The sequence below is a fragment of the Silurus meridionalis genome, chromosome 7 (genome assembly GCF_014805685.1).
Source record: "Silurus meridionalis isolate SWU-2019-XX chromosome 7, ASM1480568v1, whole genome shotgun sequence".
Lineage (NCBI taxonomy): Eukaryota > Metazoa > Chordata > Actinopteri > Siluriformes > Siluridae > Silurus > Silurus meridionalis.
The window spans coordinates 16,909,362-16,935,385 of NC_060890.1; the positions used below are offsets into that span (position 1 = coordinate 16,909,362).

Consider the following 26,024-nt stretch of genomic DNA (forward strand, 5'->3'; position numbering starts at 1 on the left):
CAAGAGGCAAGATGACTGAAGTTTGTCCGATGGGAGGTTGAAGTCACCAAGGACTGTCAGAGGGGTGCTGTCAGAGGGGAAAGTACTAAGGAGCGTGTCCATCTCTTCTAGGAACTCTCCAAGGGGACCAGGAGGGTGGTAGATGACAATGATGAAAAGGTTGATAGGAGAGGTAACTGAAACTGCATGAAATTCAAAAGAAGACATGGTTAGATGAGACAAAGGGAGAGGTGTGAAACACCATCTCCGTGATAAAAGTAGACCTGTACCACCACCTCTACCAGTTTCTCTTGGTGAGTTTGAGAAAGCATAGGCAGAAGACAGAGCAGCTGGTGTAGCAGTGTTCTGTGGGGATATCCAGGTCTCAGTAAGTGCCAGAAAGTCAAAGGTGTAGTGGGAATTCAAGCCTGTGATAAAGTCAGCTTTCCTTACAGCAGACTGACAATTCCAGAGCCCACCTACCACCGCTGTTTGAGACTGAGACAACAGGGGAGGGTAGATGAGGTTACTGGCGATGTGACATCAGTTCTGTGGATAGGAACGTCTGTGTCTGTAAGAGATGACTACAGAGATGGGTTTGAGGCACATGACTGATCTCCCAGTTTGAGATCAATGTGTTTTTAAAAACAGTAAGAAAAAGTACAAATAAGACTTTCTAAACAACACTAAGAGTTACTGGCTTTAAGGGGCTACCTAATTATGGGGGCTACCTACAACCTTCAATATAAGTGAGTAAGCCCTGCCCACAATTCACACCTCAAGTGAGATTGAAACTACCCTTGATTAATCACCTGACCAAACTAATAAGCACAGACCAACACTCTAGAATCAACTGAGTTAAATAGATATACAAAGTTAGAATATATCTTACCAGAAGAGAGGAGATTCAGGATAGAGCTAAAGCACACTGAAGATTGAGCTGGTTACACCTTCAATATAAGTGAGTAAGCCCTGCACATGGAAATGGCAGTAGTAATCATGCAATGGTTAAAATCACAGAATTAAGTTCACATTTTCACTTACTGTAATGGTTAATTTAGCGTTACTGTGCCTGTAGCTGCTGGCTAACATATGCATGATTTAGCAAATTTTAAAAGATTTTTGGATTATATAGCAGTAATACTGCTTAAATCTTTTTCTGCACTTTGCTGCAACTATACATGATTGATTTAATTGTAATGACTAGTTTTCTAGTAGGCTAATTGGTTTAAACATAGCAAGCTACTGTTCTAACTAAAAACATTATATAAACACTGATATACTACTGTATTGCTATAACTTAACTGTAAATGCAAATCGAATATTCAGTTCCATCTGTGGCCAGAAATAAAGAGATCAAAATAAACCACATTGTTTGCCACACCTTACTCAAGGGTTTAGTCTTGGCTTAGCTACCAAAGATTTGATCGTTTTAACTTTGTTTTTCTAGTTCTATGTCTTACCAGTAGTGGTCTTGACTTCAAACCCAGTAACTAAATCAGTTTTTCTCTCTGTAGCCAAATTCAAGACATAAATTAACTGTGTGTGGGTGAGCAAGAGGAGCAATCAGAAAACAGTGGACCAATTTCAGCAGATGAGGCTTCAGAGGAAATCAGGCCAGTGTGAGGATTGAAAGTCACATGAATTATGTAGCAGGGGCACCTGTGTGTCTGACTCTAGAAGCATTCGCAATGGAGAGATATTTTGCATTATATATCAGGACCATTTTTTTTCAGACTCATTTTTCTTCCCTCTGTTAGAACAGTGTGTGAATTGTAATAGGAATACGGTGTTAAGAGTTCCATAACAATTCAGGGAAAATTGAGATAGTGCTTGGGTTTTTTCCTTTTCTTCTTTACTTGACACACTATGCATTTTGCCATTTACTATATTCTTTAAGTGAATTAATTGTAATTTTTTTCTTGTATCATTGCAGTTAATTTCACCATAGTTCCTTTTCATATTTACAGTGGTGTGAAAAAGTGTTTGCCCACTTCCTGATTTCTTTGCATGTTTGTCACACGTTAATGATTCAGATCATCAAACAAATTTAAATATTAGTAAAAGATAACATAAGGAAACACAACATGCAGTTTTTAAATGAAGGTTTTTATTATTGAGGGAAAACAAAATCAAAAACTACATGGCCCTGTGTGAAAAAGTGTTTGCCCAATAAACCTCATAACTGGTTGGACCACCCTTAGCAGCAACAACTGCAATCAAGCATTTTAGTTCAACCACATTTAAGGGTTTTCAAACATGAATCACATTTTTAAGGTCATGCAACTGCATGTGGATACTCAATAGGTTTCAGGTCAGGACTTTGACTAGGCCACTCCAAAGTCTTCATTTTGTTTTTTTCCCAGACATTCAGAAGTGGATTTGCTGGTCATGGGCGTAAATCCCAGGGGGGACGGAGTATTTAAAAATATTGCACTCTCTATTGTGAAAAATATATGTATGTATATCTAAATAATTGTGTAAGTAGAAAGAAAAAAAACAATCGGAAAAACTGCATTTAGAAACAGTTGAGATCCCCCTCCCCTTCCTCACAGTGGTTTGACCCACTGTCTGCGTTCCCAGTTCATCTCACCTACTCTACACACACGAGTAAGGTGTGTGGCTGTGGCTCAATTAATGTTTCCCCATTAACTCCAACTTCATATTTATTTTTTTTAACACTCTAACAGAGATGAGTTGGACATGCACAGCTAGTCCAGATACACAATATGACCAAAAGTTTGTGGTCACCTGACCAATCAAATATATACATCCCATTCCAGATTAAGGCTTTCACTGGTGTTGTAATAACATCCATTTTCCTTGAAATTTTTAAAACATGTATGTAGCAAAGATACCACATGGTCAGGGGAAAATTTCACACTTGTGTTAATTTTCACCACATTTGTTGGCACACATTCAGAATCTAAACTAAAAAACATAACAGAAAAAAAAAAGCAATCACAAGCTTGTAGATGTCAGAGAACCACCAGCCAAGCCTCCCTCCAAGGCTCACATTCTCACTCAGCCTCGCCCCGCTACTAATCAGCTACACCTGTTCCCCATTTACCTGTCCCCTTTATAAGGTTCCTATTCCCCTTTACTCACGGTCTAATCTACCAGTTACGACCATAGAGCACCTGGACTTCCTACTGCTCTGGGTCCCTGTGTGCCCACGCTACCTATGTGTCCATGTTTCTGGCTACCCTTTTAAGGAAGCATTCAGTTAAGTTTACCATTTGCTCCAGTCACCTCTCTTGTGTGTGTGTGTGTGTGTGTGTGTGTGTGTGTGTGTGTGTGTGTTTTGAGACAATAAAAGACATTTGTTTTATTCCCGGTTTCTGATGCCTGGTCTATCCGTGACAGTGGCCTGGTTATATCTCATGCTTTCTCTCTCACTCTGGTTATTTCAATCACTGCTATACTGGATATTCTTGTCAGATGTTACTATGGTATAATTACAAGAATTCCATAAATGTTGAAGGCTTTAATTGACATTTAAGATATTAAAAACCAAAATACTAAGTTTATGCAAAGATTCAATATCTGTAGTGTTGACCTTTTTCTTTTTCAAGACCTTTGCAATCCGCTCTGGCATGTTGTCAAACTTTTGGGCCACAGCCTGACTGATGGCAGCCAATTTTTGCAAAATCAATGCTTGGAGATTGTCAGAATTTGTGGGGGTTTTTTTTTGTCCCTTTACCTCTTGAGAATTGACCACAATTTCAATCCGAATAAAGTCTGGGCAGGGACTCACCATGGACCCAAATTTCAATGTTTGTGCTCCAAGCTACTTAGTTTTCACTTTTGCTTTATGGATGGTGCTGCATCGTGTGGGGAAAATGATTGTTTGCCACCAAAACTGTTCTTGGGTGGTTGGGAGAAGTTTTGCTCTGTGGATGTTTTTGTACTATTCTTTATTCATAGATGTGGTGTTAGGCAAAACTGTGAGTGAGCCCACTCCCTTGTTTGAGAAGCAACCCCACACATGAATGTTCTCAGGATGCTTTACTGACACAGGACTGATGGTAGGGGTCAACATTTCTTATCTGGACAAGCTTTTATTTATTTTTTTTTTTTTTGCATTCTCCAAACAACTGAAAAGGATATTCAGCAGAGAAAATGACTTTACCCCAAGTACCTCAGTAGTCTTATTCCTTTACCTTTTTACCACTCCTGCCTGCTGAGCAAGCTCTGCACTGGTGGTGCCCCGATCCCACAGCTGGATCAACTTTAGGAGACAGTTCTGGTGTTTGCTGGACTTACTTGGGTGCCTGAAGCCTTCTTCAGAAGGTGCAATCTTACTAGCAGCAAAAGCCTTGCCATGTAAAACCCGTTTGGGCTAAGCAATGATGACGGCACGTTTCCTTGCAGGTAATTGTAGCGAATTAGCTTGCAAAAGGGAAATCTATGAGTAATTATAATGGGTTATAATTAATGATAAATATTTAGATTAGATCTTAAAATTAACAGTAATAGAATCAATGTTACAATTATTTGATCTGTTTGTCCACCAAGCAGGCAGCAAGATAATTTATCAATTCTGGGAAAGGTTATCTCCCTGGCCAAGAAAGAACAACTCCCTACTTTATACTGTAACTTAGCATGTAGCAGAATCAGTATTCAGTGACTTTGAATTGAGAGCAGCAAATAGAGACAATCACTTGTGAATATAAGGCATTTAATCTACAGGTAAGATAGGACTAAACTAAATACAAACAAACCTAGAGAGAGGAAGTAAGAAAAGAGAGAGAGAGAGAGAGAGAGAGAGGAGAAAAGAAATGGCAAGCTTAACCTCAATTGATCACAAACTAATAAGAATCATCAAAGAAATCTAAATAAAGGTGCCCAAACTTAAACACACATCTAGATAATTGGTAAACAGTTACTTGCATTAGCTTTGTTGCTGAACAAGAGACTGGATGTGTCAAACAAAGGAGGTTCTTCGTAGCTCTGTTAGGAGTAAGTTGGATGCTTTGTCAAGTTCTCCTAAAGATCAGAGTCCCTGGTGAATAGATAGAGTTCTTTAAGGGAAAAAATGTCTCAAAGGAGGGTTATGAGTTTAGGGCATTTTAATGATCCCCTATCCACAGCTATCTTTAGTGGAATAGCCAATACAAGACATGGAGTTATGAGCTGATTTTTTTTTTGTCTCAGTTTATGGAGAACTGCTGAAGTTTTACACAATATAAAGTAAAAAGAGTATGATGCACGTCATAATCACATAGCATACACTATTGTTTAGGAAACAGAGAACAGATCATCTTGATACCGAGCAAGAAATGAATAGACAGCATTATGACAGAGATATATTGATACATCTGAATATAAGCCTTTAGAGTGTAACTAATTCCAATATAAAGTTGTAACTGAGCTAATATAATAAATAGCAAATACATACAACACATGCATATATCATACAAAGTTTGTAAGAATTCATTATAACCTAAATAAAATTGTGTGTTGTGTATTGGGAGCATTGGGCCCTGATTTCAATGTAGACTGAGGCTCAGTCTGTAAATTATATGCAAATGTCAAAGGTTAAAAGGGATATCTGGGACATGAAACCCAACTGATCAATAAATGATCCTATGCAGATGCTACATAACAGAGGAAGAACAATGATTTCATGCACCCTCTTTTCTAAAGCTTTCAGTCTGTAATTCTAACTCAATCAGCATGCCAGAGTGATCTACAGCCTTGTCCTCAACACCCTTCGTTAATGAGGGAATCACTGACATAATGTCAGCTGGTCCTTTAGTGGCATAGCTGTTATGCAGTGAAAATATGTATTTTATTTATTTATTTTTAAATTAAGCTTATTTTCATAGCAAATAGGGACTTTTCAAATAATTGCAAATTAATTAATGCATCTGATCACTCTTTATAACATTCTTGAGCAGTGTTGTGCTAGTTACTAAGAAATAGTAACTACAGTTACTAGTTACTACATTCAAAAAGAAACTTAAATACTTTGTTAACTACTTACAACAAAAAGTAATGCGTTACTGTTAAAAGTAACTTTTTAGTTACTTTTTTAAAGAACGTTCTATAATGTTCCCATTAATGCCCTTTTATGCGTTATGGTCTATACAAACACAAAACTGACTTTACCACAAAGAAATTTTTAAACACAATTTTATTTAAGTCCAGCAAAACTGAATATATCACAAGGATTTCTGAAATAAATAACAAAACAAGCTGAATAATATATTCACAATCAAAAACTAAAGTGGCTTCTGCATCATAAAAGCTGTTGTGTTGAGCTCTTACAAATGTTTCTTTCACAGCTTAAGTATGAAAACTATCAACAATGTACAACAGAACACCGGGTTAGCTTCTAGCTTCTAGCTTCGTCAAGGCATGGAGTTTCTGGAGGAGCTTCGACAGATTGGAGTTGCTTCTATCACAGTAGACACGACCTTCGAACCAGAAAGACACAGCTTACATTTGACTAAAAAGTTTTTGTCTTTATGCTCAACTAAAGTGAAATAATGAGCATATTTCCACTTTGAGAAACTTGTCTTGCTCTCGCCTTGACTCGCCATTACTGCTGCACATACTTGAATAAACGGAGACACGCCCACAGTGCGTCTTCGTGTATACAGTGGTTCATCCACCAATCCAACAATGCGTCGCTGCTGTAAACAGGTTAGACTGTAGGCTACACTTCAGCCAAAATTAATTCATTTAAAATAGTAACGGACAACGCACCATACGGTAACAGTAACGGAGTTACTTTATTTAAAAAGTAACGTGTTACAGTATTAGTTACTGTCAAAAGTAACTGCATTACTGTAACACGTTACTGCCCAACACTGTTCTTGAGTATATGCAAATTGCCATCATAGAAACTGAGGCAGCAGTTTTTGTGAAAATTAATATTTGTGGCCATGGCTATATAGTGCATCACAGATATGGCACAACACATTCACTCACCTTTAACAAACAGTCTAACTTGTTCAGGGTTTTGCCAAATCTAGAGCCCACCCTGGCAACGTTGAGTGCAAGATTAGAAAACCTGCCCTGGTTTAAACACCTGTCTATCACAGATAGAGCCCAGATGAGAGCATCAGAGTTTTAGTAAAAAATGGCTTTGTCCCTTTAAACACAAGCTCACCAAATGGCATGAGCTGTAATATCCTCCAAAGTGAGATTATCCATGCTTCCTTTATTAACATGCCAACTGTCAGCCTTTTATGATGATTACAACTTGTTTAATATAGCAAACATTAATTTTGATAAATCCGACATTTTGCATTGAAAATTAATGCGCATGATTTATGCATATATTCATGTGTACACACCATTTATAAATGAGGGATCAGGAGAATGTAGAAACTGCAACTACAACGGTCCAACGTTGTAAGTTTTGAGTTTCCTGATATCACAGGAAACTGAAAGCTGTTTCTTTAGTCATCAACAGTCTGTATTTTTTGCTGGAAGTAAGGGGCTGAGGTTGGAGGGGTCAGGGGACCCTTGTAAATTCTTTTTCTTGACACACTTGATTTACAGGAATTGCACTGATGGGAGATCATGTTGATAGTTTTTGAGACCTTGCACACAATGCACTCAACTTTCCTCTTCGTGTCAGTCAGTATTGCAATACTAGACAGTGATGGATTATGTCAGTATGCTTTGGGAGATTGCAAAGTAGAACTGTATCAGCAGCGTCTTTTTTACTCCATACAGTACATCTGCGGTTTTCTGAGAAGTAGGGTTTCTGTTGGTCTTTCTTGTTTTTTTTTTTATTTATATGCAGTTTCTAATAAAGCATGCTGCTGATCTGTAGCTTGAAATCCATGATTAAATTATTATACTGTAGCATCTGAAAATCAACAAATTACAATTAGTTTTTTAGTTTTGGATGGGTTTAGGAGGACTTTCTTAACCTTGCACCATTATGTTGTGTTTGTCCAATATTGTATTTAATATTACTAAATGTATTTTATTGTTAAAAAATAACTAATAACGAATTATGTTGTTTGTAATCAAAACACTTAAATAGTAGTGTGTAAAAGATTCGAATATTCAACTGTAAAAAATGTAAAAACCGATGACTTTTTTAATAAAAAGCTAATATTTCAAATAGACCACATGGTTTTGTGTTTCTTCAAAATTGTAAAGCTTATAGAATTTATTAACCATAAATATTTTTCTTTAAAATTACATATCATTTGTTATTATTGTCTAGTTTTAGTCAGTTTTATGTATACTTGGCTTTGGAGGTGTACAGAGATGAAACAGCACTGCTGTTTATTACACAAACTATGATTAATATTAGATGTCAAAGTACCTTGTTTGCTGGAGTATAAGCTGTCAGTAAGATTGATACTTGGTGTGGAGAATGAAATGTCTGTCGTGGTGTGCACCATACAAAAATAATAATAAAAAATGCTTGTTAAATACTTGCTCATTCTGCTACTCTCTGTCCACTTTAATAGGAACACCTGCTCATTTATGCAGTTTTCCAATCGGTCAATCAAGTAGTGGCAGAAAAATGATGCATGATATTATGCAGACACAAGCTAGGAGCTTTAGTTCTCTATGCACAAAATGTCTACACTCAATAAAGCATCGTTTTGAGTCTGAGATTTGTTAGGCAATACGGATAACTTCTTTTAAATGTTTTTATTCTATATATAAACTTCATATAAACTTTATGAACTTTTTATTTTGCAGAGGGTAACAGTTGCAAGAGATCCTGCACTCTGCAATTCTTCTGAAACTGGTCAGTATAAACATTTGCATTTCTAAGAACAATGTGATTATGTTCATCCAAGTAGGATAACCCCAATAGATATACACACATGCTCTGGGTCACTGACTTGGATCTGTATGTTCAATAAGAAATTACCCAAAAAAGTAGATTAAGAAATTTCTCCCTCCTGGATAGTGCCAGAATGAAATTGGCAACTTAATAATTAAACGGCAAATGTTGGAAGGTTGTTTTTGGAATAGCAGCCGGAGAGACACTCATGTCTCGAACCCCGCCAGCTACTGTCAGAGAAAAAGTACTGAAGAAGATGCCAATTATAAACCCATTCTGACACAAAGCTTCTTGATTGTGTGCTTCCCAAATGACTTCTCTTTTTGCTTTTTTCAGTTATAGCTCTTACATTTCACCTTGTAAATACCTGAGGAAATAGGGTTTTTTGTTTGTTTGTTTATTGCTTGTATATATTGTAACATCAACAAGGAAATGTATTATCAACTTGTCATCACCAAAGGGGCAAATAACTATACAATCTATCAGCCCAAACATGTCACTAATCACTCACTGTTTACTGTTTCATTTTGATTAGCAACATGATTTAAGATCTAGTTTTTCAGTATCTAGTTGTCAGGCTTCTGTTGTAATTGTCATTTGTTGATTTGTGCATGCGGCATTATTGCTTTTAGTATCTATGCCTTTTTGCTTTGTTTCCACAGTTCATGTTTATGATTCTTGTTTTACATTTTGGTTGAGCGTTTTCTCTTTGCTTGATATTGTCTGCTTGCACCTTCGCCTTTTAATCCTGACACAATTCCCGCAAACTTGACCAGGATGTTACAGAATGTTGCAAACATTGTACAATGTTTGTGGTTCTTTTTTCTTTTTCTATTTTTTTTTTTATTTACTTAAATAAAATAAATAACTGGTGATATATATATACAGTGCCCTCCACAATTATTGGCACCCCTGTTTAAGATGTGGTCGTGGACTTCTAAAAATTCTCCTTTTTTTTAAAACAACATAGAACCCAAATGCAAAAAAAGAGAAAAAACCTTTTATTTAAGTACATTACTTTGGTGGTAAAAAAATCACACATTTAGAAAAAAAAACAACTTGAAATCATGTGTGCCACAATTATTGGCACCCCTGATGTTAATACTTTGTACAACCTCCTTTTTCCAACAAGACAGCACTTAATCTCCTCCTATAACATTTCACAAGATTGGAGAACACAGAGAGAGGGATTTTTGACCATTCTTCTTTGCACAATCTTTCTAGATCATCCAGTGTCCTGGGTCCTCTCTTATGCACTCTTCTCTTTAGCTCGCCCCACAGGTTTTCGATTGGGTTGAGGTCTGGGGACTGAGATGGCCATGGGAGGACCTTGAGTTTGTGACTGCTGAACCACTTTTGTGTAGATTTTGCCACATGTTTTGGATCATTATCCTGCTGAAAGACCCAATGACGACCCATCTTCAGCTTTCTGGCAGAGGCCATCAGGTTTTTATTTAAAATATCCTGGTACTTCAAAGCGTTCATAATGCCATGCACCCTAACAAGGTTCCCAGGGCCTTTGGAAGAGAAACAGGCCCACAGCATCACAGATCCTCCACCATACTTCACGGTGGGCATGAGGTGCTTTTCGGCATACTCATCTTTTGTTTTACGCCAGACCCACTTAGAGTGTTTGTTGCCAAAAAGCTCAATCTTAGTCTCATCTGACCAAAGCACACGATCCCAGTTGAAGTCCCAGTACCGCTTAGCAAACTCCAGACGTTTACATTTGTGAGTGTTAGTGAGAAAAGGCTTTTTCCTTGCATGCCTCCCAAACAGCTTGTTGGCATGTAGAGAGCGTCTGATGGTTGTTTTGGAGACTCTGTGACCCCAAGATGCCACTCTTTGATGCAATTCTGTGACGGTGAGCTTGGGAAATTTTTTTACTTCTCTTACCATCCTCCTCACTGTGCGTTGTGGCAAGATAAACTTGGGACCTCTTCCAGCCTTGTTTGTCACTGTTCCAGTTGTTTTAAACTTCTTAATGATTCCTCTGACTGTAGATACCGCAAGTTAAGGCGAGTGGCTATTTTCTTGTAGCCATTGCCTGACTTATGAAGGTCGACACACATCTGCCTTACTTGAATGGTGTGTTCTCTTGTCTTTGCCATGTTGACAAATGGGTAAGAGAATTAGGCCTCTGTGTCACGTCATATTTATACCCCAGGAAACAGGAAATCATGAATTACTAATTAAAAGTCCCTAGATACCCTGACCAACCTTAGCAACTACAGAAAAATATATTTAAAAAAAAAAAACAATTAAATTTTTCAGAGGAATTGTTAGGTGCCAATAATTGTGGGACACATGATTTCAAGTTTTTTTTTTTCTAAATGTATGATTTTTTACCACCAAAGTTATGTACTTCAATGAAAGGTTGGATTTTTCTATTTTTTTGCATTTGGGTTTTATGTTGTTTTAAAAAAAAGGAGAATTTTTAGAAGTCCACGACCACATCTTAAACAGGGGTGCCAATAATTGTGGAGGGCACTGTATATATATATATATATATATATATATATATATATATATATATATATATATATATATATATATATAAAACATTTAACAGGTGTGTCCAAACTTTTGGTCTGTACTGTATATATGTATATATATAAAATGTAACATTTTCTTTGCAAGACTTTGCACAATGCACCTTGTCATACGTTCTTTTCATATGTAAACATATGACAATGTTATATGTAACATAACAAAAATAAATGTAAAAAACCAATAAAATCGATCAAAAATTATACAACTTAATTCATGTATTTACTATTATATAAAGGATCATACAGTTGATCAAAATAGAAAATGAAAAAATGGGACTAACCCACCTAGAAAATACAGGAGCCCATATGAATAATTAATGAACTATCTGACGGACAGTCTGTTTCCTGCTTCTACAATTCTGGCTGCTCTTCCTTTATCAATTATCTTAATATCAGGTGAAAATAGTGGTAAGTCAATTTACAATCACAAGTTAATCTAAAAGTTCTCTCTTACTCCTTTTTCTCTGTTCCTAATATTCTGCATGTTGTGTGAGTTATCTTAAGTCTTTCTTGGATGAATTAAGTAAACAAAGGACATGTTTAAATTTGCCCCAAGATGATGAGCAATTCATGAGCAAAATAGTCAGTATGTTTTCAAAACACCCTCTAAGTACAATATGCTTATGATAGATTATGTGTAAGCAGTGCAAGAAATGTAAAGAATCTGCAATTTTACAGTAAGTTTTAATTTGGCACATCAAATTTGGTACCACAGTGGAAATACAGACCCTGAAGGACTGTCTTTGTCAAGTTTATTGCCTTATTACCAGTGTCTAACTAATGTCTTCTCACTTATCAGCTGAAAGGACCTTAAGTAGTTTAGTCAAGAGGGATGTGTGGTGATTAAGGCTCGATATAGTTATGGAAATGTGCGGGGAAATTGTGCAAATGTATATACAAATGCAAAGAGGAAGGACACAGTTACAAGAATATTACAATAGAATGGTAGTACAGTATGTGAATAGATACAACTGGCTTCAGTTGCTAACCTTTAAAGTGTTGGGATGTGTACAGTGTTACAGCATTTCTGTGTGAAAAACAGTTAAAAAATTAGCTTTCAGTATCACAATCGGTTTGCAAAATAGGTTATATTTGTATTTAAGACTCAGCAGTAATTTCATATATATATATATATATATATATATATATATATATATATATATATATATAAAATATACAGTACAGACCAAAAGTTTGGACACAAACTTGTGTGTCCAAACTTTTGGTCTGTACTGTATATATAATATATATACAGTACAGACCAAAAGTTTATATATATTATATATACAGTACAGCCCAAAAGTTTGGACACACCTTCTCATTCAAAGAGTTTTCTTTATTTTCATGAAAATTGTGGAGTCACACTGAAGGCATCAAAACTATGAAACAACTGAAAATATGTCATATTGTAGGTTCTTCAAAGTAGCCACTTTTTGCTTAGATTACTGCTTTGCACACTCTTGGCATTCTCTTGATGCCTACAATATGACATATTTTGGAAAATATTTTCAGTTCACTTTTTTGTTATGTATATAATTCCACGTGTTCATTCATAGTTTTGAAAATAATGAAAACTCTTTGAATGAGCAGGTGTGTCCAAACCTTTGGTCTGTACTGTATATATAATATATAATAATAATTATATATAATTATAATATAATTATATATAATTATATATAATAATAATTATATATAATAATGAAAACTCTTTGAATGAGCAGGTGTGTCCAAACCTTTGGTCTGTACTGTATATATATATATATATATACAGTACAGACCAAAAGTTTGGACACAAACTTGTGTGTCAAACTTTTAGTCTGTACTGTATATATAATATATATACAGTACAGACCAAAAGTTTATATATATTATATATACAGTACAGCCCAAAAGTTTGGACACACCTTCTCATTCAAAGAGTTTTCTTTATTTTCATGAAAATTGTGGAGTCACACTGAAGGCATCAAAACTATGAAACAACTGAAAATATGTCATATTGTAGGTTCTTCAAAGTAGCCACTTTTGCTTAGATTACTGCTTTGCACACTCTTGGCATTCTCTTGATGCCTACAATATGACATATTTTGGAAAATATTTTCAGTTCACTTTTTGTTATGTATATAATTCACGTGTTCATTCATAGTTTTGAAAATAATGAAAACTCTTTGAATGAGCAGGTGTGTCCAAACCTTTGGTCTGTACTGTATATATAATATATATATATATATATACAGTACAGACCAAAAGTTTGGACACACCTTCTCATTCAAAGAGTTTTCATTATTTTCAAAACTATGAATGAACACGTGGAATTATATACATAACAAAAAAGTGAACTGAAAATATGTCATATTGTAGGTTCTTCAAAGTAGGCATCAAGAGAATGCCAAGAGTGTGCAAAGCAGTAATCAAAGCAAAAGGTGGCTACTTTGAAGATATATATATATATATATATATATATATATATATATATATATACAGGAGTGCAGAATTATTAGGCAAGTTGTATTTTGAGGATTAATTTTATTTGAGGATTTAATTTGAACAACAACCATGTTCTCAATGAACACAAAAAACTCATTAATATCAAAGCTGAATATTTTTGGAAGTAGTTTTTAGTTTTAGCTATTTTAGGGGGATATCTGTGTGTGCAGGTGACTATTACTGTGCATAATTATTAGGCAACTTAACAAAAAACAAATTTATACCCATTTCAATTATTTATTTTACCAGTGAAACCAATATAACATCTCAACATTCACAAATATACATTTCTGACATTCAAAACCAAACAAAAACAAATCAGTGACCAATATAGCCACCTTTCTTTGCAAGGACACTCAAAAGCCTGCCATCCATGGATTCTGTCAGTGTTTTGATCTGTTCACCATCAACATTGCGTGCAGCAGCAACCACAGCCTCCCAGACACTGTTCAGAGAGGTGTACTGTTTTCCTCCTTGTAAATCGCACATTTGATGATGGACCACAGGTTCTCAATGGGGTTCAGATCAGGTGAACAAGGAGGCCATATCATTAGATTTTCTTCTTTTATACCCTTTCTTGCCAGCCACGCTGTGGAGTACTTGGATGTGTGTGATGGAGCATTGTCCTGCATGAAAATCATGTTTTTCTTGAAGGATGCAGACTTCTTCCTGTACCACTGCTTGAAGAAGGTGTCTTCCAGAAACTGGCAGTAGGACTGGGAGTTCAGCTTGACTCCATCCTCAACCCGAAAAGGCCCCACAAGCTCATCTTTGATGATACCAGCCCAAACCAGTACTCCACCTCCACCTTGCTGGCGTCTGAGTCGGACTGGAGCTCTCTGCCCTTTACCAATCCAGCCACGGGCCCATCCATCTGGCCCATCAAGACTCACTCTCATTTCATCAGTCCATAAAACCTTAGAAAAATCAGTCTTGAGATATTTCTTGGCCCAGTCTTGACGTTTCAGCTTGTGTGTCTTGTTCAGTGGTGGTCGACTTTCTGCCTTTCTTACCTTGGCCATGTCTCTGAGTATTGCACACCTTGTGCTTTTGGGCACTCAGTGATGTTGCAGCTCTGAAATATGGCCAAACTGGTGGCAAGTGGCATCTTGGCAGCTGCACGCTTGACTTTTCTCAGTTCACGGGCAGTTATTTTGCGCCTTGGTTTTCCACACGCTTCTTGCGACCCTGTCGACTATTTTGAATGAAACGCTTGATTGTTCGATGATCACGCTCAGAAGCTTGGCTATTTTAAGACTGCTGCATCCCTCTGCAATATATCTCACTATTTTTGGCTTTTCTGAGCCTGTCAAGTCCTTCTTTTGACCCATTTTGCCAAAGGAAAGGAAGTTGCCTAATAATTATGCACACCTGATATAGGGTGTTGATGTCATTAGACCACACCCTTCTCATTACAGAGATGCACATCACCTAATATGCTTAATTGGTAGTAGGCTTTCCAGCCTATACAGCTTGGAGTAAGACAACATGCATAACGAGGATGATGTGGTCAAAATACTCATTTGCCTAATAATTCTGCACTCCTGTATATATATATATATATATATATATATATATATATATATATATATATATATATATATATATATATATATATATAATATGTATATATTTTATTTTATGTATAATATTATTATTATTATTCATTTATTTATTTTTAAATCTACTAAATGGTACCATATTTTATTTAGTAATGGCATGCTTCACTGTGTTTATGCCAGGAGGTCATTTTTAAGAACTGCTGAAATAGTACACGCAGGTAAATAAATGTTTACTGGTTAGGTGATTAGAGTGTTCTCTGACGGGAGGTGTACAAATGTGTGAAGATCAGTCTGCTGCTCCAGTTAATCACCCAACAGCGGAACATAGAGCGCAGGGATATGACGTAAAGCTTAATTAACACATATAGTACCAATTATTTTGGACAATATGACTTGATTTGAGCTCAAATGACTCTTTTCTAACCAGTTCAAAAATGTAACATATTAACATGTCCACACACACACACACACACTGCATACAGCATGCCCACTGTACCTTTAGATTCCTGACAGTAGTAGTTTTGCAAAATATACAACTTTTTTCTGTGTAAATTAAAGATACTGTTATGTGTGAAAATCCCAAGAGATCAGCAGTTTATGAAGTACTCAAATTAGCCCCCTGATGCAGACAGCCACTGCAATGTCAAATATTAAACATGTATAAACTGAACTCACTGACTTTAATGTGAGTATTAACTGAATGATTGACTGATTGAATAATTGCATTAATAAATAAGTGTATGGGAGGCCAGTGTATGTGTATATGCAGTATGTGCAGTGTTGAGAAATCTAGCTAGTTGTTGTTTGTTTTGAAGGGTTTGTATTTTCACTCTTCTTTTTAGAACGGGACTGCATGCTCAGTTGGGTTAAAGTGTAGTGACATGGGCAGTATAAAACTTATTTTTTTCTCTAATGAAGTAGATTAAGTACCTCCCAATTAAGCTGGATGCATTTCTCTGTAAATTGGCTGAGGAATGTTTCTATAGACGGCTGAATTTATGATTGCTGCTACCATCATGAGTTACATCATCAATAAAAATTAGTAAGCCATTCCAAAAGCATTCATGCAAGCCTGAGCCATTGCACTACCTCTATCCTGCTTCATTGAAGAGCCTGTATGTTTTAAACTAAACTTTGTGTGCAACTGTGCATCCTATACATACGTACATGCAGTACATACATATAGTAACCACCTGCTAAATATTGTGTCCCATTACTAAAAAGAGGTAACTGCTATTAGGGAATACAGTGGCCATAAAGGTGAAGGGGTGTACTGCAAACAATGTAGTACAACGTTTTACTTGAATGTATGTTTTTTTAAGTCTTAACAACTGCATACTGGGAATATCCCACAAGACCTGCAATTTTGGAAATGGTTTGACACTGTTATCTGGCCATCATAATTTGACCCTTGTCAAAGTTGTTCAGATCCTTATGCTCACCCATTTTTCCTGCTTACGGAACATTACATGTAAATAATGACTGTTCACCTGCTGCCTAATATATCTCAGCCCTTGATAGTTGCCAATGTAACAAGTAAATCAATGTTATTCACTTCAACTTTCAGTGGTTTAAATGTGGCTGATTGTTGTACATATACAGTGCCTTGCAAAAGTATTGACCCCCCTTGGCATTTTTCCTATTTTGTTGCCTTACAACTTGGAAGTAAAACTGTAACTTGTTTAAAAAAAATTTTTTAAATAAATAACGGAAAAGTGGTGCGTGCATATGTATTTACCCACTTTGCTGTTAAGCCTCTAAATAAAATTTGGTGCAACCAATTACCTTCAGAAGTCACGTAATTACTTAAATAAAGTCTACGTGTGTGCAATCTAAGTGTCACATGATATATATATATATATATATATATATATATATATATATATATATATATATATATATATATATATATATATATATATATATATATACACCTGTTCTGAAAGGCCCCAGAGAGCAACACCACTAAGCAAGGGGCACCACCAAGCAAGCGGCACCATGAAGACCAAGGAGCTCGCCAAACAGGTTAGGGACAAAGTTGTGGAGAAGTACAGATCAGGGTTGGGTTATAAAAAAATATCCAAAACTTTAAACATCCCACAGAGCACCATTAAAGCCATTATTAAAAAATGGAAGAAATATGGCACCACAACAAACCTGGCAAGAGAGGGCCGCCCACGAAAACTCACGGACCAGGCAAGGAGGGCATTAATCAGAGAGGCAACAAAGAGACCAAAGATAACCCTGAAGGAGCTGCAAAGCTCCACAGCGGAGATTGGAGTATCTGTCCATATGACCACTTTAAGCCGTACACTCCACAAAGCTGGGCTTTACGGAAGAGTGGCCAGAAAAAGCCATTGCTTAAAGAAAAAAATAAGCAAACACGTTTGCCGTTCGCCAAAAGGCATGTGGGAGACTCCCCAAACATATGGAAGAAGGTACTCTGATCAGATGAGACTAAAATTGAGCTTTTTTGTCCATCAAGGAAAACGCTTTGTCTGGTGCAAACCCAATACCTCTCATCACCCCGAGAACACCATCCCCACAGTGAAGCATGGTGGTGGCAGCATCATGCTGTGGGGATGTTTTTCATCAGCAGGGACTGGGAAACTGGTCAGAATTGAAGGAATGATGGATAGCGCTAAATACAGGGAAATTCTTGAGAAAAACCTGTTTCAGTCTTCCAAAGATTTGAGACTGGGACGGAGGTTCACCTTCCAGCAGGACAATGACCCTTAGCATACTGCTAAAGCAACACTCGAGTGGTTTAAGGGGAAACATTTAAATGTCTTGGAATGGCCTAGTCAAAGCCCAGACCTCAATCCAATTGAGAATCTCTGGTATGACTTAAAGATTGCTGTACACCAGCGGAACCCATCCAACTTGAAGGAGCTGGAGCAGTTTTGCCTTGAAGAATGGGCAAAAATCCCAGTGGCTAGATGTGCCAAGCTTATAGATACATACCCCAAGAGACTTGCAGCTGTAATTGCTGCAAAAGGTGGCTCTACAAAGTATTGACTTTGGGGGGGTGAATAGTTATGCACGCTCAAAATTTCTGTTTTTTTGTCTTATTTCTTGTTTGTTTCACAATAAAAAATATTTGGCATCTTCAAAGTGGTAGGCATGTTGTGTAAATTAAATGATACAAACCCCCAAAAAATCCATTTTAATTCCAGGTTGTAAGACAACAAAATAGGAAAAACGCCAAGGGGGGTCAATACTTTTGCAAGGCACTGTACATTTGTACTTGTATTTGTACTGTAAAAAAGAATAAAAAAGAGCAGTGATCTGTGGATGGAAGATTTATGTTGGACAGAACGGCCAAGCCACGTTGCCCCAATGTTTTAAAAGTGGAAACACTCTCTAGTGGCATATGAATTTATGACTGTTCTTAATCTGTCAAAGTGCTTGGACAGAAAGCACTGAGGTTTAGAGCATTGAAAAAGGACAGTTGAACACCCGACTACTTTACTATCTACAGGGATATGACCTAAAAAAAAAAATCAAGAACCTATTCAGTTGTAAGACGTGATCTGTTTATACTTCTGCTAGCTCAGATACTGTAGGATAGTGCAAGGCAGGAATGTAATATCCTGGTATGTTGAAATAGGCAAAAAAACAAACAAACAAACAAACATTCAGTTAGTTAGTATATGATTTTAAAAACATCAGGTCAATCATTTAGCCTGGAATGCTTTTGTTTTGGATGTGAATATCAATAGTTCTGCTGGATTCTTAAAATGTTCTTCAGATAGTGAGCCATATATTTAATTGCATTAATATAGCAGTTAACATAGTTCTATATTTACTATACACTATATAGTTACTGTAGCAATTCAAATACTGTACTGTGGCAAATGACCTTGATAACCACAATGTACATGAAGAAAACTGTAGGTGGATTTATTAAAATTTTATCAGCATTAAAATATATCAGATAGGTTTATTAACTTCCTAATTTTAGTTTTTGGTTATATTTTTTATTTAAAATAATTGAGTCCCAACATTTTTTTAATTTTAATAATTTAAAGTGTTCTTTAATTAAATCTGAGTTGTTCAAATTGTTCTGAAATGAATATTGCTGGCGTACATTTAAAAATGTAATTTAAAAATGATTCAGTTTTTGTCCTTGACTGTGCAAGTGTAGAGGATATATAAAAAATACTAACCTTCAAAAACTGGCATAATATGTAAAAATATATACACATTTTTTTATTCTTCATGTTAACATCTTTCTTTAAATCCTTTTTTTTTTCCCTCTGGGTCCTTATAGCCTAGTGAATGCTTCACTCTTAATGACTCGGTATTTGCATAACATTCACAATTAACAAAATTAACATTTGCATAAATTAGGGTATTTAAATGTATGTTAAATTGGACATTGTATGTGCATATGGAATGTACTGAAAGGGAATGTGTGCCCACACAGCTGAAATTTATTAATCACCACTCATTTTGACATTGTATGACACTTTCATTTATGCATTACTGTATATTCAAATAAAATTTGCACATTGATGATTTAAATTGTGCACATGAAAACAAGTAATGAGTGTACAATGTTTTCTAAAGGAAATATTAAGATCAGTGCATTCTGTGGTAAATGCCATGAATAAATTCATATGAGAAGTTATCAAGGGTGAGGTTAGAAGATGGTTCACTATTCTTATCATATATAATTATTAATTGTGTAATTACATATGCTTCTTAGTCTGCCATTTTTAACCACCCCCTCCAAAAAAAAAATAAAAATTGTGACTTAGCCAGGTCAGCACTAAATGTTAAATTCACAAACATATAATCCTAATATACATATGAAATTTATAAATCCAACTACTCTCAATCACTGATTATAAATTTGAACTTTTTGTGTTTAAAAACAAAATAACTAATGATCAAATCACTTTTTTCCTGGTCACTCTGCTAATTGAACAATCATATTACTGTGCCATTTATGCAGGTACATATACTGGAATCATTTTACTTTAGGCTACAGAGCCCCAAACTAAATTTAGAAACTTTTAGCATAATTAGTGCCAGCTGGTGGCTCCATGCACTGCTGTAGCATGGCTTTATTAGCACTGTAGGAAAAGTAAGGATATTTTAATTGTAACACATACAAGAAAGCTTGATTTTCACAATAAATACAAGAAAAATAACCGATTTTTGTTAACTATTTATTTGATAATAATTTGAATGAATTAAAATAGATTATAATTATAATTACACCCCTACATTTTTATTTTAATAAATAACATTTCTGGTCAACATTGATTAATTTGCACAATACATTTTCTGCTAATTTATTTATATAATTTTAGAAACACTTTGCCCCAGCACCAGCAGAATGCACAATAGTTTTGTTTGTCTAGAATTTCTTTGTCTTAATCAAGGCAGCAAAAATTATTTGTGAGAACAGATGTGAAGTGTTATTGCAGGAGTCTCTAAAAGCATCGTGAAACACTATCATCGCATATGAAAGACTTTCCATATGAGCACATTTCAAAAGACTGCTAATTGACTTTCAGGACATATGGTAATTTTTTAATAGTTAGATTTGTTGCACAGAGTCAAAATCTGTGCAAAGATAAATGTCATGTCATGATATTTAAATAATAAGGGGAAAGTATATAGAGAAATATGATGTTTAAGAACCAAATACATATAAATCCTTCACAATGTATTGTGAAGTGTACTACTATAGTCCTTGGTAACAGCACATGTATAGTCAAGTGTGGACTGTGAAGTGAGTCGGAAAGTGAATGGGTGGGTAATGAGAGTCTACACCTGTTCCTACATGCTCTTTAAGTATTTTTCCTTTTGGCTAGGAGCTAAATGAGACCTTGAGTCCACTGAATGAGGAAAAACTAAATTGAGAAAATGGCTTTTCTTAAAAAAGGCTTTTCTTGCTGTGGTCCTGCATTTTGAAGCTATCTCCTCAGTACCAAAGTACTAATGATTTATTTGGTTATGCTTCCTGCCCAGGAACCTTTTAGCTTGGGCTGAGACAAACGAAAATCCAGACAATTCAGTGGCCAAATGCAAACTTAAATAAATCATCATAATTAATGGCCAGAGTCAATTTACTAGTATGCATGTTCAATAGTAAAATTATCTCCAACTTACACTCAGATCTCATTTTGTACTTAATTAGTAAGGCAGCGTGACAGTTTTATTCAGGGAAATATTTATTCTATTAATACATTTACATTAAAGTTTTTTTTTCTGCAATCCATGTAAACTTAATTATCTATTAAGATACTCCTTAAATAAATCCAGTTCACTTTTTAACATAATCTGGTAAGATTTTAAATGTCTGTCACCCACACAGAAATGTAACAATACTATAAAATTTAGTGAAAATCTTGTCACTAATTTAAGTTTATTTCTTTTTATTCTTTTGATGAAGATTCATGCATTACAGCTCGTGTTTTAGTGCACGCTGCTATTTAAACAAACTAGCTGTGTCTACTAGTTCAGTGTGTGTGTGTGTGTGTGTGTGTGTGTGTGTGTGTGTGTGTGTGTGTGTATATGAGAGAGAGAGAGAGAGAGAGAGAGAGAGAGAGAGAGAGAGAGAGAGAGAAGAAGCACAAAGTAGTGCCACACATCACATATTTTTTATGTTAAATGTCATTTCAACATCTTTTTTAGTAGCGTTCCTCCCTGTCACTAGTCATCAACAGATAACCTCAAGAGAAACTCCTACTTTCGCGGGTAGTATTACATGATAGCAAGCTGACAAATGCACTTGGCCAGGATCTAGCCCTTGGTTTGCATTTGATGCTGAACCTTGACAAGCTGTGCAGCTCAATAGAAAATAACTTTTAGTGACTCAGAAAGGTTCTGAATCATTCACAAATTAAACTGAAGAAAAGCCTTTTAGACTGCCTCTTGTGTGAAGTCTTTCTATATATAAACTCACTAAATATGAAAAGTAAGAATTAAAAACAACAGACTTGGGATGGAAGACATTCTGTGTTGGACTGGACAGAGCTGTGCAGAGAGGAAAATGGTTTCAAGGAGCTGACATACCAATATCCTGTAAAATAAATGTAATGTATTGTGTCATATAAATATACTGTATTTTCTCTTGTATTTGAGATCATTATAATGCATGATTAGTAATCTGGGGATTTTGTGATTCAAGAACATTCTGATACAGAATTAGCATGGTAGTGTTGCTGCCTCACAGCTCTGGGGTCACTGGTTCAATTCTGAGCTCTGTGTGGCATTTTGCAGTTCTTCCTGTAGTCATGTGGGTTTCCTCCCACCTTGCAAAAACATGCAGGGTTGCAGAATTTTCACACTAAACTGGACCTAGGTGTGAATTCTCCTACAATGCTCTCAGTGTTTTCCATATTCACTGTAAACCTGACCATGATAAATCGATGACTGAAGATGAATGAATGAAACATACTGGTTCAGGAAATGGCTCATAGAGAATATGACTTTACATTGTGGAGTGTGACTTTCTCAGAGGTAAGACACCTCACACACACACCCATCAAGGTGATCTGTGGTCTCCCTCCATCACTCTCCTTTGATCAATCTGCCCTTTGTTCATTGTTCCCCTAAAATTCTTATCACATTAGTTCTACCCCAGATGCCCTTCAAAAATTATTTCTAGAACAATGCTAACATGGTTGGTTATCCTTGTCAATAAGAACATAATGTCTCTCTCATATGCTTCTATCAAATAAAGGTGATGAGGACTGAGTGGGCAATACCGTCATTCTCTCAAACTGCTGCGGATACAATTTCCTCTACAACAATGCTTGCTTTAAGGTAGCTTTTAATGATTTATTTTTATTTTGCTTGTTTTTGTTTACATGTTTGACTTGCTTGTGCTCTTTCATACCTACTCTGAAAAATTGTGTAATTTATCTGTTTAACAGATTGAAGTACTTAATAATTTTTTTGCTTAAAGAATAAGTAAATCAGTCCTGGGACATACTGTACAGTAAATAATTATAATGGTTTATTAAACATTGATTAATAAAATAGTAATGGACTAAATAATTAATGTTTTGCTTTCATTAAAATAAACTGGTCATTTTGTAATGGTTTTGTACAAAATATGTTGAATAAAATCTGATATGGTGCTTTCTTAATGGTTAAATCCTATAGGACTATGAGACATTTGTATTGTGTGTGTGTGTGTGTGTGTGTGTGTGTGTGTGTGTGTGTGTGTGTGTGTGCTGTACTGTGGAAAAAAAAGTTTTAGGCAGGTGTGAAGAAATGCTCTGTCTCATGTAATATCAGACAGACTTGATGATGTTGAGATCAGGGCTCTGTGGGGGCCAAACCATTACTTGGATGCCTTGTTTGTCTGTATGCTGAAGATAGCTCTTAATGGCATTGGCTAAATTTTTGGGGTCGTTGTCCTGCTTCATTAGAAATTTAGGGGAAATCAGATGCATTCTAGATGGTACTGCATGAGGGATATACAGTGAGGAAAATAAGTATTTGAACACCCTGCTATTTTGCAAGTTCTCCCACTTAGAAATCATGGAGGGGTCTAAAATTGTCATGGTGCATGTCCACTGTGAGAGACATAATCTAAAAAAAAAAAAATCCAGAAATCACAATATATGATTTTAAACTATTTATTTGTATGATACAGCTGCAAATAAGTATTTGAACACCTGTCTATCAGCTAGAATTCTGACCCTCAAAGACCTGTTAGTCTGCCTTTAAAATGTCCACCTCCACTACATTTATTATCCTAAATTAGATGCACCTGTTTGAGGTTCGTTAGCTGCATAAAGACACCTGTCCACCCCATACAATCAGTAAGAATCCAACTACTAACATGGCCAAGACCAAAGAGCTGTCCAAAGACACTAGAGACAAAATTGTACACCTCCACAAGGCTGGAAAGGGCTACGGGGAAATTGGCAAGCAGCTTGGTGAAAAAAGGTCCACTGTTGGAGCAATCATTAGCAAAGTTAAACATGACTGTCAATCTCCCTCGGACTAAGGCTCCATGCAAGATCTCACCTCGTGGGGTCTCAATGATCCTAAGGAAGGTGAGAAATCAGCCCAGAACTACACGGGAGGAGCTGGTCAATGACCTGAAAAGAGCTGGGACCAGCGTTTCCAAGGTTACTGTTGGTAATACACTAAGACGTCATGGTTTGAAATCATGCATGGCACGGAAGGTTCCCCTGCTTAAACCAGCACATGTCCAGGCACGTCTTAAGTTTGCCAATGACAATTTGGATGATCCAAAGGAGTCATAGGAGAAAGTCATGTGGTCACATGAGACCAAAATAGAACTTTTGGGTCATAATTCCACTAAACGTGTTTGAAGGAAAAAGAATGATGAGTACCATCCCAAGAACACCATCCCTACTGTGAAGCATGGGGGTGGTAGCATCATGCTTTGGGGTGTTTTTTTGCACATGGGACAGGGCGACTGCACTGTATTAAGGATAGAATGACTGCGGCCATGTATTGCGAGATTTTGGGGAACAACCTCCTTCAATCAGTTAGAGCATTGAAGATGGGTCGAGGCTGGGTCTTCCAACATGAAAATGACCCGAAGCACACAGCCAGTATAACCAAGGAGTGGCTCTGTAAGAAGCATATCAAGGTTCTGGCGTGGCCTAGCCAGTCTCCAGACCTAAACCCAATAGAGAATCTTTGAAGGGAGCTCAAACTCCGTGTTTCTTAGCGACAGGCCAGAAACCTGACTGATCTAGAGAAGATCTGTGTGGAGGAGTGGGCCAAAATCCCTCCTGCAGTGTGTGAAAACCTGGTGAAAAACTACACTTATTTGCAGCTGTATCATACAAATAAATAGTTAAAAAATCATACATTGTAATTTCTGGATTTATTTTTTTTAGATTATGTCTCTTACAGTGGACATGCACCTACGATGACAATTTCAGACCCCTCCATGATTTCTAAGTGGGAGAACTTGCAAAATAGCAGGGTGTTCAAATACTTATTTTCCTCACTGTATATCTGCCTGTATTTTTTGGAATTGAAGACAACATTAATCCTGACCAAATCTCCAACTCCATTTGCAGAAATGCACCTCCAAGCTTGCAAGAAAACTTCATCATGCTTTTATTGTTGTCAGCAGACACTCATTTTTGTACTGCTTTCCATCCCTTTGGCAAAGAAACCTTGCCTCCTGCTACAACCAAATATTATTTTTTATATATATTTTTAACTCATCAGTCCAGAGCACCTGGTGCTATATTTTGGCACACCAGATCCATGTGTTCATAAATGTGCCACACATGCTACAGAAATGTTCTTTAAAACCATATATTTTTAGTGTAAAGAATCTTGGCTTATAGATTCTATAATGCTGGACACATATCAGCAATAGAACATGGAAAGGGATATTAGTCTTTCAACATTTTTTCAATTACATTAACCTTTTTAATTGAAGTCAGAATCTTTGGTTACACTCAAATATAAATTAAGTCGAATATTCACTTAATGAAATTAACAGAGGCATTTAACCTTTGCCTGCACATGCCATATTTCAATTATTGATTTTAGGTTAGCTGAAGGAGGGGCAGCTTTTTTCTTATATAAAATTGAAAATCCTGATTTTGTTTTGTTTGACTTCTGCTCTGTTGTCATCATGGTCTTATTTGTGTTTCTTAATGGATGATTTATAAAATGCTCTAAAGATACACTACTAAATGTTCATTTGGA

At 36.1% G+C, this 26,024-nt stretch overlaps 1 long non-coding RNA gene across 1 annotated transcript; it reads left to right on the plus strand.

Moving 5' to 3' along the window:
• The first annotated feature begins 884 nt into the window (after nt 1-884).
• On the plus strand, nt 885-25,526 carry LOC124389029. The gene is made up of 4 exons (XR_006926505.1): nt 885-940; nt 8,662-8,710; nt 23,050-23,132; nt 25,382-25,526. It is a non-coding gene; the product is annotated as an uncharacterized LOC124389029 (long non-coding RNA).
• The last annotated feature ends 498 nt before the right edge of the window (nt 25,527-26,024 follow it).